The sequence below is a fragment of the Saccopteryx bilineata genome, chromosome 1 (assembly GCF_036850765.1).
Source record: "Saccopteryx bilineata isolate mSacBil1 chromosome 1, mSacBil1_pri_phased_curated, whole genome shotgun sequence".
NCBI lineage: Eukaryota > Metazoa > Chordata > Mammalia > Chiroptera > Emballonuridae > Saccopteryx > Saccopteryx bilineata.
In genome coordinates this window covers 128,447,067-128,460,654 of record NC_089490.1, presented here as the reverse complement: position 1 = coordinate 128,460,654, position 13,588 = coordinate 128,447,067, and positions in this window count along the sequence as shown.

Genomic DNA, 13,588 nt, shown 5'->3' with positions numbered 1-13,588 from the left:
CTTGCAAAGCCAGCGCTGCTCACCCTGGCCTCCCACCTTCCTCTTACGGGATGCCTCCTTGTCACACCAGGAGGAGCTGGAGGGAAATGCAAATCAATTAGGAGAGTAAGGCATGCTGAAAGAGTGCGCTGGCAGCCCCCGCTGTGATTATGCCAAAGCCCCCAACTCCCCAGGCCCTTGAGTAAAGCTCTCTTGTCTATGCACCAAGACAAGAACAAGAAAGAATCTTTCAGAATGGCCCCCTACAAGAAAAAAGCTCTGGGAGGGGGCATAAAAAAAGAGCCAAATGGAACAAGAGCAAATGGGGAGAATTTCTGGTCTCTCTCTCTCTCTCTTTCTCTCTCTCATACACACACACACAAATCCATCATGCACACTGCATGTGGGAAGTGTAGGGAAAAATTCAGAAGGAGCAGGTGCAGGTGCCACCCCAGGAGTGTGGGTCTGAGATGAAGGTCTTTTTCTGCATCTGAGGACAAGCTCCAAAGACGAGCCAAGTCCAGAATATGAGCTGCGAAGACACTTTATAAACTGAACTCCTGTGGAAACAAATTAACTCCAGTCTCTTGTTCTTGTGGCCACACAGCTGCCTCAGAATCACAACTCCCAAGCAGGCCTCATTGTAGGGAAGAGGTGAGTGTGCCAGAAGGCGAGAGAGTTCCTCCATGGTAGACACACTGAACAAGGCCAGCAAAATAGAAACTGAATTCAAAACTGATGCTCTAGAAGGGACCTGCCTCCCACTGCTCTCTGTTTCTCTCTTTAATGCAATGTGTATTTAGTACCGATTATTTGCCAGGCATCATTCAGTGAGCTTGGGATGCATCAGTGAATAAAACAAAGATGTACACCTTTGTGTGAGGCATTGACAATCAACTTGAACGGGTTATATGTTAGATGGTGATAAGGGCGATGGAAAGAAGCAATTGAACAGGATAAGGAAACTCAGGAGAGCTGGGATAAAGGTGAGGTCCAACTATAACAGGGTGGTCCGAGGGGCTGCACTGAGAAAGTGACATTGAACAAAGACTTTTAGGAGATAAGGGAATGAGCCATGTGGGCAGAGGAAAGGGCCAGTGCACAAAGGCCCAAGGTGGGAACAAGCTTGGTATGTTCCCACCAGGAGCTAGGATGCCCCTGTGGTTCAAATAAGGGGAGCAGGTGAATTCGGGAGATGGAGGAAGGGAGGAGCTCCACTCCAACCAAGGAGGGCCAGCAGGCCATGCGAGGACTTGAGCTCTCCCTCAGTGCAGTGTGGAGCATCGGGGAGCTCCATGCAAATGGTGGACATGATCTGACATGCTAAATGATCACAGCGATGTGATGGCTGCCCAGAAAACAGAGTACAAAAGAGGCCGTGGTGAAAGGAAAGAGTAAGGTCAGGAGGGTCTTGAAGAAATTCCAGGGAGATAATGGATTCTCATACCAGGAAGGAAGCCTTGGACAGTTTGAAAGGTGGCTAGCTTTGGATGAAATTCAAAGAGAGGTTTGAAAATGGATTTCTTGACAGATTAGATTTGGGATGTGAGAAAAGGGAAGGGGATAATGATGCCTCCACACTTTCTTGTGGGTTGAACTTGTCTCCACAACAAAGTAAAACAGTAAAGCAGTGAAGAAAATGCCAAGAGAGTACCCCTAATGCTTATCCTGCTCTGCTGAATCTGCAACTCAGTACAAGGCACCTACCCCTTCTGGTCCCCAGTGTTCACAATGATACATGCCAGGATCAAACCAGATGACCCACATATTTCCTAAGGAAACCATAAGATCTCCTTTGCAGAGGCGATCATTAACTGGGCGCATGTTAAGTACACTAGATAGATAGGTGGAGAGAAAGATAAGTAGGTAGGTAGGTAGGTAGAGAGGTAGCTAGATAGGTAGGTAGATAGGTAGGTAGGTAGGTAGAAAAGTAGATAGAGAGGTAGATAGGTAAGTAGGTAGAAAGGTAAATAAGTAGGTAGGTAGGTAGGTAGGTAGAGAGATGAGTAGGTAGGTAGATAGGTAAGTAGGTAGGTAGGTAGATAGGTAGAGAGGTAGGGAGGGAGGTAGGTAGAGAGGTACATAAGTAGGTAGGTAGGTAGGTAGGTAGGTAGGTAGGTAGGTAGGTAGGTAGAGAGAAGGTAGGAAGGTAGCTAGGTAGGGAGTTAGGTGGGTAGGTAGATATGTAGGTAGGTAGAGAGGTAGGTAGTTAGGAGGTAGGTAGATAGAGAGGTAGGTAGAGAGGGAGGTGGGAGGTAGGTAGGTAGGTAGGTAGAGATGTAGGGAGGGAGGGAGTTAGGGAGGTAGGGAGGTAGGTAGTTAGGTAGGTAGGTAGGTAAGTAGATAGGTAGGTGGGTAGATACCATTTAATCAATTCTCAGCATCAGACATGGGCCTATACAATCTCTTTTAATCTTCTTTTCTGAGAGTCTTAGTACATTCACTCTGCCAACTCAGACATGGCAGAGCCTAGCAGAACTATGTGACTGTGAGAACAGTTCTTTTTTGGTACAGCCCCCATGCAGAGGAACACTGTACAGAGTTAGTTTCATTCTTGATAGGCTCTCTGCTGAATTAGTTCATTGGTTGTGGGGGTGGGGTCCGGAAGGCACATAGGGAGAGCTGGAGAGTGATTAACTCTCCAGGATCCACTTTGATCTGCAGGTAAATTATCCAGGTAAATTTCCTGCTATTGTTTGGAAATCTGCTTAGTTACCTACTATGCTACACGTTTCTGTCTACACAGACTCATCCTGATGAGGAGATGGGAGGTCCCAGCTCTGATTGCATTTTCCCCCATAAGCACTTACCATCCTGAAACAACTTGCTTCTGAATTGTCCTCCATATATCATGTGAGCCATTTTATCATTTCCCAAAGTGCTCTTTTCCCAGGTGTGACCATCAGGAGGTCACCATCTCTCCAACTTCAGGGCCTGCTTTTGTTCCCCAAGTACCCACATTTCTGACAGTCATTCCCCATCATTTTTATAAGGTCTGTCAGCCCCTATGGAATGGAATGTTATTGAACCCAAGGCCTTTAGCGTGGTACAGAGATGTGGCCTTGCAGTCATGGCCCTGACCTCTATCTCCTACCTTGCAACGGTCTCCTGCTTTACCAAATGGATTCTTAGACTTCTTACTGATATCATCAACATGATGGAGTTGTCTTCACAAAATAAAATTCCAGAAGGGAAGCTCCCAGCTTGAACCTTCTGCTGTGCTCAACTCCTGAAGGAGAGTTGGCAGTTCCCAGCCAGATTTTTGAGCTGCACAGAGCGTGGGAGACCTTGTCAACAGAGAACACAGCACCAGTGAACCCATTCACACTGGCTGAGGTGGCCCTGCCCAGCATTCCTGTTTGTCAAGAAGCCTTTCCCAAACCCCTGAGCGTGTCTGGCAAGGGTATTACGGCCACACAAGCAGTGCTCTGTGGCTTAGAGAGCATGGTGGTCACCAAAAACCCATTCTCCCTCTTCATCTGTGAGTCCTTCCTTGGCTTGGCCTCATGCATTCATCCATTCAATTCACAATTACTTATCAAGTGTCTGGGTGTTGTGCATTACAATTACACTAGATGTGCAAGAACCGTTCCCTGTCCTCAGCTCACAGCCTATTGGTCACAATGGAAAATCAAACATCCACACAGCAGCGATGTTCAACCAGGTGCCACAAGAATTTTTAAAATATGCAATACCTGATAGTAAGGAGCACTGACCTCTTTTCCCTTAGATTATCAGATAAAAAAGTTACAACAGCCAACACAGTAGCTGTCCCATGTAAATGCCCTGCCTTGAACCATAAATATACAGTCTACTGGAAAGTTCTGTCCGTTTTTGGAATAAAACAAAATACAAATTTTTCTTACCATCAATAAACTTTATTAAATAATAATAATATAATTGCCATTATTATTAATGATTTCTTGCCAGCGTGAGGGCAATTTGTATATCCCATTTTTGAAAAATGTTTTATCTTTTGATGTGAAAAATTGAACCAGTGCTTGTTTGATATCTTCTTCATTTTGAATTTTTTGCCCTTCAAAAAATTTTGTAAGGACAGCCCTGGCCGGTTGGCTCAGCAGTAGAGCATCGGCCTAGCGTGTGGAGGACCCGGGTTCGATTCCCGGCCAGGGCACACAGGAGAAGCGCCCATTTGCTTCTCCACCCCTCCGCTGCGCTTTCCTCTCTGTCTCTCTCTTCCCCTCCCGCAGCCTCAGGCACTAGAGTGGCTCTGGTCGCAACATGGCGACACCCAGGATGGGCAGAGCATCGCCTCCTGGTGGGCAGAGCGTCGCCCCATAGTGGGCGTGCCGGGTGGATCCTGGTCGGGCACATGCGGGAGTCTGTCTGACTGTCTCTCCCTGTTTCCAGCTTCAGAAAAATAAAATAAAATAAAAAATAAAAAAATAAAAATTTTGTAAGGACAAGAACAAGTGATAGTCGGAGGGTGCTAAGTCCGGGGAATATGGTGGATGTGACAGAATTTCCCAGCCTAGTTCTGCAATTTTTTGACAAGTCCCCAAAGCAGCATGTGGCCTGGTATTATCATGATGCAGTATGATGTTCTTCCTATTGAACATTGCCGGCCTCTTTTCTTGGACTGCTGTCTTTAAATTAACCAATTGCTGACAATACTTCTCCGAATTGAGCTTTTCGTTTGGTTTTAAAAGCTCATAATGTATTGGTCCTCGAATGTCCCACCATATACACAACATTCTCTTATTCAGAGTCAAATTTGGTTTAGAGGTGGAAGGGCTAGGTTTTCCAGGTTCACAATATGCCCTTTTCCTTACAATGTTTTCATAGGCAATCCACTTTTCATCCCCAGTTATTATCCGGTTCAAGAAGGGCTCTATTTTGTTTCGAGCAAGCAGAGATGTGCATATGATGACTTGATCATCCAAATTCTTCTGACTTAATTCATGTGGCACCCATCTTGAATATTTCCACACCAATCCTATCTTCCGAATATGGTCCGAAATGGTTTGCTGAGCTGAATTAAGCCTTTCTGTGATCTCCGATGTTGTCAGAAAAGGATCTTGCTTCAACGTGGTCTTAACAACATCATCATCGATCAAAGATGGTCGCCCAGAACGTGGTTTATCAGAAAGGTCGAAATCACCTGTTTCGAATTTTTCGAACCATCTTCTGCATGTCCTATCAGAAACTGTACCTTCACCAAACACTTTCAATAAATTTCTACATGCTTCTGTAGCATTTCTTCTTTGTTCAAATTCATAAAAATTACAGTGGCGTAAATGAACTTTATCAGTAGCCATGGGTACACTATCACTTCACACATAAGACTAACGTGAATCAACTTTGTTTTAGTTAATTTACTACATCAGTATGTATACATTAAGTGATAAAAATAGAGAGGCACACATGCGCCAAATAAACGTGCTTACATATCAAAACTTGTCGTGATAGAAACAGAACTTTCCAGTAGACCTGATATATAGGTCATACAGTAGTGGTGCCTTTATTGGTCATGTTGCACCATATGGTTGTGTCTGATTGGTTGATTCTTGGTACCAGAAATCCTTATATACAAGTATAGGCACCTGATTTTTTGAAGTCACTTTGGAGCAAAAAGGTTAGGTGATTACTTTTTTTTTTTTTTTTTTTTTTTTGGTAAATCAATCAAAATTATACCTATTTTTTGTTAGGTCAACAAAAAAATTATATATATTTTGGTGTGCCACAGAATTTTAGTAATTAGTTTATGTGTGCTGTGAGATAAATAAGGTTGAAAACCACTGATCTGCAGTGTGAGAACAGACATGTGCAAAGACACCTGACTCTGTGAAAAGAAAATAGGCCCTGAGCCCACTCTTGAGTTCTCAAACCCGGAGATAGCATGCGTAAAGGTATGGAGGCTAGAGCAAGAATGACCATTCAGGGTCAGAACAGCTAATTAAGCGTGAGTGGAGCACAGGGCATTTCCTGAAAAGTGACAAGAAGTGAGATTAGAAACATGGGCAGGGCCAAGACTGTGTGCCCCTTCCAGGAGGGACTTTGTCCCATCAGCAGTGGATGAATGTTCCTCTAACAGTGACATACAGAGGTGGTTGCGTTGGGATGGATGATGATGAATGGATGGATGGGTGGGTGGATGGATGGGTGGATGGATGGATGGATGGATGGATGGAATGTGTATGACCAAATCAACTAAGTACTGTAGTGGGATGAAAAACAAATTATGGGAATACAACAAAAGACAGAAGATTGATTGGAGAGAAGATGGCAGCAGAGTAGGCGGATGCACAGACACCCAGCTCTCAACACCAAACTGGAATACAAATCAATTTACAAAAAATCAGCATGAAAAACCAACACTGAACTGCAAGAACAGCTCTCAAAAACCAAGGAGCAAAGAGGAAGCCACAATAATCCTGGTAAGGAGTGCCTGAATCTCCTCTGCTTACAGGAAGGGAAGGAGGGGGGTGAGGCTGAGAGCCCAGAGAGGATTTCACAGAGGAAAAAGAGCAGAAACTACTGCTCACAGCCACTTACCTGGCGACCAGGGAGCAAGGTGGGTTGAAAAGACCAGCTTATCTCCCAAGTGGAAAAGACAGGGAGAGAGACAGACTGTGAGGGGCTAAGGTATGCAAGAAACAAAATAAAAAAGCTGACTCATTCGTGCTGGAGGCGGCCATAGCTGGGGGAGGGACTGAACCTTTCACAAAACAGAGCTGAAGTGCTTCCGGATCAGAGATCTCCAGACATCTATCCAGCTCCAATCAGCACAACAAGACACAGCTGAAAACAAGAAGTGGGGAGGAGGGGCAGTAACTCAGGTCTCCATGGAGATCTGAGATACACCTCCCCCTACTGAAGCTGAGAGAAAAAACCCTGCCCCCAGTGAGATTAGTTGGAGGAAGAGACCTTCAGCGTCTCAGGTTACACCCACAGCATTCCTGGATACAGTTTCAAGGAAGCCCCCTGCTGAGATCAGTTAACAAGACTATCACCTGTTAAGAAAACAAACAAATCAAGACTTCAAAGCTGCCCAAATCCGAAAGTGGATTACAAATAATAGCTGATACCAACCCACGAAGACCTAAAAATAACACAACTGAAAACTGGAGGCAGACAACACCAAGCCTAGACTCAATCAACTCTACAAATAAAAAAAAAAAGAAGAAGAAGATGAGAAAACAAAGGAGTGCAATCCAAATGAAACCACAAGAGACACTTTCGAGAGATGAACTGAGTGATATGGAAATAATCAAACTTCCAGATGCAGAGTTCAAAATAATGATTGTAAGGATGCTTAGGGATCTTAGAACAACAATGGAGGGGGAGTTTGAAAACCTAAATAAAGAAATAGCAAGTATAAAAAAGAATCAGTTGGAGACGACAAATACAATATCAGAAATAAAGACCACAATGGAAGGAATTAAAAACAGGATAGATAGAGCAGAGGATCGAATCAGCGAGTTAGAAGACAACTGGAATGAAGGCATGAAAGCAGAGAAGAAAAGAGAAAAAAGACTCAAAAAGTCAGAGGAAACTCTTAGAGAGCTCTGTGACAACATGAAGAGAAACAACATCCGCATCATAGGGGTTCCTGAAGAAGAAGAAAAAGAACAAGGGATAGAGACTTTGTTCAATCATATCATAGCTGAAAACTTCCCTAAATTAATGCAAGAGAAACTCTCACAAATCCAAGAAGCACAGAGGACTCCATTAAAGAGAAACCCAAAGAAACCTACACCAAGACACATCATAATTAAAATACCAAAGCTAAGCGATAAAGAGAAAATATTAAAAGCTGCAAGAGAAAAAAAAGTTATCACCTACAAAGGAGCCCCCATAAGGATGACATCTGACTTCTCAACAGAAACACTTGAGGCCAGAAGGGAATGGCAAGAAATATTCAAAGTAATGCAGAACAAGAACCTACAACCAAGACTACTTTATCCAGCAAGGCTATCGTTTAAAATTGAAGGAGAAATAAAAAGCTTCCCAGACAAAAAACAACTCAAGGAATTCATTACAACCAAACCAATGCTGCAGGAAATATTAAGGGGCCTGGTGTAAACAGATAAAGTGGGAAAAGAATACAGAAAAAAAAAAAGAAAAAGGAATACACCTTTAAAGAAGAAAATGGCAATAAACAACTACATATCAATAATAACCTTAAATGTAAATGGATTAAATGATCCAATCAAAAGACATAGGGTAGCTGCATGGATAAGAAAACAGGACCCATACATATGTTGTCTACAAGAGACACACCTTAGAACAAAAGACACACACAGATTGAAGGTAAAAGGATGGAAAAAAATGTTTCATGCAAACGGAAATGAAAAAAAAGCTGGGGTAGCAATACTTATATCAGACAAATTGGACTTTAAAACAAAGGATATAGTAAGAGATAAAGAAGGCCACTACATAATGATAAAGGGAGTAATCCAACAGGAAGATATAACTATTATAAATATCTATGCACCTAATATAGGAGCACCCAAATATATAAAACAGACTTTGATGGATTTAAAGGGCGAGATCAACAGCAATACTATAATAGTAGGGGATTTCAATACCCCACTAACATCACTAGATAGATCCTCAAGAAAGAAAATTAACAAAGAAACAGCAGACTTATTGGAAACACTAGATCAACTCGATTTAATAGATATCTTCAGAACCTTTCACCCTAAAGCAGCAGAATATACATTCTTTTCAAGTGCTCATGGTACATTCTCTAGGATAGACCACATGTTAGGGCACAAAAGTGCTCTCAACAAATTTAAGAAGACTGAAATCATATCAAGCACTTTCTCCGATCACAACGGCATGAAACTAGAAATGAATCACAGCAGAAAAGCTCAAAAATTCTCAAACACATGGAAACTAAATAGCAGGGTGTTAAATAATGAATGGATTAAGAATGAGATCAAAGAAGAAATAAAGAAATTCCTAGAAACGAATGACAATGAGCATACAACAACTCAAAATTTATGGGACACAGCAAAAGCAGTGCTGAGAGGGAAGTTCATAGCACTACAGGCACACTTTCAGAAGCTAGAAAAAGCTCAAATAAACAACTTAACCCTGCATCTAAAAGAATTAGAAAAAGAACAGCAAGTAAAGCCCAAATGTAGTAGAAGGAAGGAAATAATAAAGATCAGAGCAGAAATAAATGACATAGAGGCTAAAGAAACAATACAGAAGATCAATGAAACTAGGAGCTGGTTCTTTGAAAAGGTAAACAAGATTGATGCACCTTTAAGTAGACTCACCAAGAAAAAGAGAGAGAGGACTCAAATAAATAAAATTAGAAATGAGAGAGGAGAAATAACAACTGACACAACAGAAATACAAAATATTGTAAGAAAATACTATGAAGAACTGTATGCCAAAAAACTAGACAACCTAGATGAAATGGACAAATTCCTTGAAACGTACAATCTTCCAAAAATCAATCTGGAAGAATCAGAAAACTTAAACAGACCAATTACACCAAAGGAGATCGAAACAGTTATCAAAAAACTCCCAACAAAGAAAAGTCCGGGGCCCGATGGCTTCACAACGGAATTCTACCAAATATTCAAAGAAGAACTAACTCCTATCCTTCTCAAACTATTTCAAAAAATTCAAGAGGAAGGAAGACTTCCAAACTCCTTTTATGAGGCGAGCATAATTCTGATTCCAAAACCAGGCAAAGACCACACAAAGAAAGAAAATTATAGGCCAATATCTCTGATGAATATAGATGCTAAAATCCTCAACAAAATATTAGCAAACCGGATCCAACAATATATGGAAAAAATCATACACCATGATCAAGTGGGATTTATTCTGGGGAGGCAAGGCTGGTACAATATTCGTAAATCAATCAATGTGATTCATCACATAAACAAAAAGAAGGAGAAAAACCATATGATAATTTCAATAGATGCAGAAAAAGCATTTGATAAAATCCAGCACCCATTCATGATCAAAACTCTCAGCAAAGTGGGAATACAGGGAACATACCTCAACATGATAAAAGCCATCTATGAGAAACCCACAGCCAACATCATACTCAATGGGCAAAAATTAAAAGCAATACCCTTAAGATCAGGAACAAGGCAGGGGTGCCCCCTTTCACCACTCTTATTTAACATAGTCCTGGAAGTCCTAGCCACAGCAATCAGACAAGAAGAAGAAATAAAAGGCATTCAAGTTGGAAAAGAAGAAGTAAAACTATCATTATTTGCAGATGATATGATATTGTATATAGAAAACCCTAAAGTCTCAGTCAAAAAACTACTGGACCTGATAAATAAATTCAGCAAAGTGGCAGGATATAAAATCAATACTCAGAAATCAGAAGCATTTTTATACACCAACAATGAACAGTCAGAAAGAGAAATTAAGGAAACAATCCCCTTCACAATTACAACCAAAAAAATAAAGTACCTAGGAGTAAACTTAACCAAGGAGACTAAAGACTTGTACTCGGAAAATTACAAAACATTGATAAAAGAAATCAAGGAAGATACTAACAAGTGGAAGCATATACCGTGCTCATGGTTAGGAAGAATAAACATCATTAAAATATCTATATTACCCAAAGCAATTTATAAATTCAATGCAATACCAATTAAAATACCAATGACATACTTCAAAGATATAGAACACATATTCCAAAAATTTATATGGAACCAAAAAAGGACACGAATAGCCTCAGCAATCTTAAAAAAGAAGAATGAAGTGGGAGGTATCACACTTCCTGATATCAAGTTATACTACAAGGCCATTGTACTCAAAACAGCCTGGTACTGGCATAAGAACAGGCATATAGATCAATGGAATAGAACAGAGAACCCAGAAATAAACCCACAGTTCTATGGACAACTGATATTTGACAAAGGAGGTAAGGAAATACAATGGAGTAAAGACAGCCTCTTTAACAAATGGTGTTGGGAAAATTGGACAGCTACCTGCAAAAAAATGAAACTAGATCACCAGCTTACACCACTCACAAAAATAAACTCAAAATGGATAAAAGACTTGAATGTAGGCCGTGAAACCATAAGCATCTTAGAAGAAAACATAGGCAGTAAGCTCTCCGACATCTCTCGGAGCAATATATTTGCTGATTTATCTCCACGGGGAAGTGAAATAAAAGACAGGATAAACAAATGGGACTATATCAAACTAAAAAGCTTTTGCACAGCTAAAGACAACAAGAACAGAATAAAAAGACAAACTACACAATGGGAGAACATATTTGACAATATGTCTGATAAGGGGTTAATAACCAAAATTTATAAAGAACTTGTAAAACTCAACACCAGGAAGACAAACAACCCAATCCAAAAATGGGCAAAAGAGATGAATAGACACTTCTCCAAAGAGGACATACAGATGGCCAATAGGCATATGAAAAAATGCTCAACATCACTAATCATTAGAGAAATGCAAATTAAAACCACAATGAGATATCACCTTACATCAGTCAGAATGGCGCTTATCAATAAAACAACACAGAATAAGTGCTGGCGAGGATGTGGAGAAAAGGGGACCCTCCTGCACTGCTGGTGGGAATGCAGACTGGTGCAGCCACTGTGGAAAACAGTATGGAGATTCCTCAAAAAACTGAAAATCGAACCACCTTTTGACCCAGCTATCCCACTTTTAGGAATATACCCCAAGGACACCATAGAACGGCTCGAAAAGGAGAAATGCACCCGCATGTTTGTGGCAGCATTGTTCACAATAGCGAAGATCTGGAAACAGCCCAAGTGTCCGTCAGAGGACGAGTGGATTAAAAAACTTTGGTACATATATACTATGGAATACTACTCAGCCATAAGAAATGATGACATCGGATCATTTACAATAGCATGGATGGACCTTGATAACATTATACGGAGTGAAATAAGTAAATCAGAAAAAAAACTGAGATGAATCCATACATAGAAGGGACATAAAAATGAGACTCAGAGACATGAACAAGAATGTGATGGCAACAGGGGCGGGGGGGGGGGGGGTTGGGGGAGGGGGGAGGGGGTGAAGAAGGAGAGAGGGGTTAGGGGAGGGGAGGGGCACAAAGAAAACCAGATAGAAGGTGACAGAAGACAATTTAACTTTGCGGGAGGGGTATACAGCACAATCAAATGTCAAAATAATCTAGAGATATTTTCTCTCAACATATGTACCCTGATTTATCAATGTCACTGCATTAAATTTAATAAAAAAATATTAATATTAAAAAAAAAAAAAAAAAAAGACAGAAGATTCAGTCAGCAAGCTATCGCATGAACTGAAAAGCAAAGGAACATAGGCCTGAGCTAAGACATTGTTAGAGAAATGGAGAAGAAATAGGAAGACCCAGGAGGCATCAGAAGGGCTTGTCAATTTATTAGATGTAGGTGGAGAGGAAAAGAGTCAAGGTGATGATTCTCAGGTGGGCAGCTATTCCTCCCCCTCCAAGTTCTAAGAGCACTGTACGTTGGACCTGGCCACCACCTCTCATGGTCACAGGCTCCAAAGACGGTCTGGGAGGAAAGCTGAGCTGAAAGAGTCACAGTCTGGCAAGTGCCCAGCAGCATGGAGGGCAAAATATGGTCAAACATTGCAAGGCAGCACCAGTGTTGGGGGACTTCATGGAATCAACCTTCAAATATTGGGTTTGTGGGGCCACTAACCAATTTTGGAGGTAGCCACAGAGCCTGACACCCCCACCAGCTGCCACTTAAGCAGGGCCCTATTTGACAGTGCCTCCCCTGGTGCAACACAGGTTGGAAAATCTCAACAAAAAAAGAGGTGAAAGTGTATGATGAAAAGACCCCACCGCATTGAGCTGAGCCATTAGAACCAGAAACAGACTAGCTAGCCGGGGAGGGGGTGGGGGAGGGCTTAGGAGTGGGAGAGAGAAGAGGTTTGAGCAGAGCTTAACACTAAAATTTTACAATGAGGTTAGAACTTCTTAAATTCTGGAATGAGATGATTCTAATAATTAAGATTGGTTGCAAATTATAAAATCCAGCCAAGAGGTAACTTGGCTATGTAATAAACCACCCCAAAACTTAGCAGCTTTAAAAACCAGTATTTTGGCCCTGGCTGGTTAGCTCAGTCAGTTAAGAGAGTCATCTAGAAACACAAGGTTGAGGGCTCAATCTGCAGTCAGGGCACACATGGGAAGGAACCAATGAATGCACAGCTGAGTGGAACAACAAATGAATGCTTCCCTTCCCCCTCCTCTGTCTCTCCCTTCCTTTCTCTGCCTCTTGAAAAAAAAAAAATCAAGCCCTGGCCTGAGAGCTGGGTTGGTTGGAGTATCATCCTGGAGCGCGGAAGTTGCCGGTCGGATTTCCTGGTCAGGGCACACACAGGAGCAGCTCAATGTGAAATATAGAAAAGAAAGGCTCTTAGCATGAATAACTTTTGGCAGAACTTACTCTCTCTAAAACAAAGGGACTTTCAGTAAAACTTACTTTTTCTAAAAAAAAACTCCCTACCCCTGTCCTTGAGGCTCATTTCCCAGTCTGTGGCCTTAGTTCTGCAAGGTTGCAGGTGTTCCCAAAATGTTTCTCCCTGAATTAACCCTATAGATAAACATTGTAAGAAAGCTTGTTTCACTGCTTTGTTTTACTGCTATGCTTCCTCT